At 34.1% G+C, this 3,045-nt stretch overlaps 1 pseudogene; it reads left to right on the top strand.

Annotated features, from left to right (window-relative positions):
* Positions 1 to 755: 755 nt before the first annotated feature.
* LOC116809995 (U1 spliceosomal RNA) lies at positions 756 to 880 on the top strand (annotated as a pseudogene).
* Positions 881 to 3,045: the final 2,165 nt, after the last annotated feature.

Here is a 3,045-nt window from a genome sequence, read left to right as displayed (position 1 = left end):
TATATTCCATTCAAATGAAAGCCAAAAGACAGCAAGGGTAGCTATACTTTTATTTAAGTAAAAAATCTGTAAAACAAGACAAAAAGGATCATTATATAATGATAAAGGGATCAATTTATCAGGAAGATGTAGCAATTATAAACATATATGCACCACCAATCAAAACACCTAAACATATAAAGCAAATATTAATAAATCTGAAGAAAGAGATAGACTGCAATATAATAATAGTAGGGGACGTCAATATCCTACTTTCAACAGTGAACAGATAATCCAGACAGAAAATCAATAGCAAAACATTGAACTTGAACTATAAACTATACTTTAGACCAAATGGACCAAAGAAACACATACAAAGCAGTCCATCCAATAGGAACAGAATACACATTCTGGTTTAGAATCATATCACATGTTAGGCACAGGCACAGAACAACTCTTAACAAATTCAAGACAATTGAAATAATATCAAGAATTTTTTTCTGACCACAATGGTATGAATAAAATGGTATGAATGGAGAAATTCTGGGAAATTCACAATATGTGAAAATTAAACAACATGCTTCTGAACAACAAATGGGTCAAAAAAATTAAAAGAAAAATTATAAATATCTTGAGACAAACAAAAATAGAAAAACAACATGTGAAAACTTAGGGGATGCAGCAAAAGTGGTTCTAAGAGTGAAGTTAGACCTACATGAAACATATAAACACCTGCATGAAAACAGAAGAAATATATCAAAGAAATAACCAAACACACATTTACCTGGTGGGGAGATACCATGATCATGAAGGTGGTTTTCTCAGGGTGAAGCTTATCCATTGTACTCCGGATATGCTGACCCCTGTGATTTCCCCAGATGTAGGAAACTCAACTACAGTCTAAAACTAGTACCTCAATTACCCATGTATCCATACACTTGAAACTATACCCATTGAACACTAACTCCCCAGCCAGGCGCGGTGGCTCCTGCCTGTAATCCCAGTACTTTGGGAGGCCCAGGCGGGCAGATTATGAGGTCAGGAGATCAAGACCATAAAAAAAATAAACAAAATTGGTCAACCTTTAGTAAGACTAACTTAAAAATAAGTGGGAGAAGACTCAAATACATAAAATTATAAATGAAAAAGGAGACATTACAACTGATATGATAGAAATATAAATAATCATAAGCGGGTGCTAGAAGCACTTATACACTAACAAATTGGATAATCTAAAAGAAATGAATAAATACTCAGCACATATAACCTATCAACACTGAATAATGAAGAAATGGAAAATCAGAATAGATCAATAATAAGTAGGGAGATTTAATAAATAATTAGAAGTCTCCCATCAAAGAAAAACTTAAGACTTATTCACTGTGATCAAGTGGGATTTATCCCTGGGATGCAAAAATGATTCAACATAAGCAAATACATAAATGTGATATACCATATTAACAGAATGTAAAACAAAAGACCCACATGATCACCTAATAGATGCAGAAAAGGCATTTGACAAAATTCAACATCCTTTCATGATAAAAACTATCAACCAATTAGGTATGGAAGGAATGTATCTCAGTACAGAAACGCCATACATGACAAGTTCGTACCTTATATGACACATAACAGTTAAAAGTTAAAAACTTTTCCTCTAATGTCAAAAACAAGATGATAATGCCCACTCTAGCAGTTTTCATTTAACATAATATTAGATGCCTGAGTTAAAGCAATTAGACGATAAAAAGAGAAAAATAGACATCAAAATCAGAAAAGAAGAAGTTAACTTGTCTCTTTGGATGAATTTCCTTTTTTCTTTTTTTTAGACAAAGTCTAGCTCTGTCACCCAGGCTGGAGTGCAGTGGTGCAATTTTAGCTCACTGCAACTTTTGCCTCCCAAGTTCAAGTGATTCTCCTGCCTCAGCCTCCCCAAGTAGCTGGAATTACAGGCATGCGCCACCATGCTTTAATTTTTGTATTTTTAGTATACAAGGGGTTTCACCATGTTGTCCAGGCTGGTCTTGAACTCCTGACCTCAGGTGATCTACCTGCCTTGGCCTCCCAAAGTGTTGGGATTATAGGTGTGAGCCACTGCGCCTGGGCAGATGACATCCTATATAACAAAAACCCTAAAGACTCCACCAAAAATATTAGAACTAATAAATTCAGTAAGGTTTCAGGATATAAAATCAACATACACAAATTAATAGCATTTCTATATAGTATTAACTATCCAAAAATGAATTCAAGGATGCAATTGCATTTATAATAGCTACAAAACTATAAAATATTTAGAAATAAATTTAACCAAGGAGGTGAAAGCTCTGCACATCAAACACTATAAAACAATGATGAAAGTAACTGAAGAAGACACAAATAAACAGGAATATATGTTAAGTTCAGGCATTAAATTCATATTGCTAAAATGCCCACACTCCACAAAGCTGTCTACAGATTCAATGCAATCCCTAATGAACTACCAGGGATATTTTTCATGAAAGTAGAATAAAACAATTCTAAAATTCATATGGCACCACATACACACCACAACATCCAAATAGCCAAAGCAACATTGAGCAAAAAAAAAAAAAGCAAAGCCAGAGGCATCACATTATCCAATTTCAAAATCTACTAAAAAACTCTAATGAGCAACTAGCATGATATTGGCATAAGAACAGACACATCAATCAATGGATCAGAATAGAGAGCTCAGAAGTAAATACATGCATTTATAGGGCAACTGATTTTCAGCACAGGCACAAAGAACATACGGTGAGGAAAAAGCAGTCTCACAATTAAATGATGTTGTGAAAACTGGATATCTCCATGCAGGACAATGACATTGAACCCATATCTTTTGTCATATACAAAAATCAACTCAAAATGGATTAAAGACTTAAATGAAGGGCCTAAAACTGTAGAATTACTAGAAAAGAACATAGGGGAAAACCTCCATGACATTGGTCTAAGCATGATTTTTAGATATGACTCTAAAGGCACAGGCATCCAAAGCAACAATAGACAAATGGTGTTACATCAAAAACTTCTGCACAGTAAAGGAAA

The sequence above is a fragment of the Hylobates moloch genome, unplaced genomic scaffold (assembly GCF_009828535.3).
Source record: "Hylobates moloch isolate HMO894 unplaced genomic scaffold, HMol_V3 SCAFFOLD_1, whole genome shotgun sequence".
In the NCBI taxonomy this organism is placed as follows: Eukaryota; Metazoa; Chordata; class Mammalia; order Primates; family Hylobatidae; genus Hylobates; species Hylobates moloch.
This window is presented reverse-complemented; position numbering and strand designations above follow the sequence as displayed.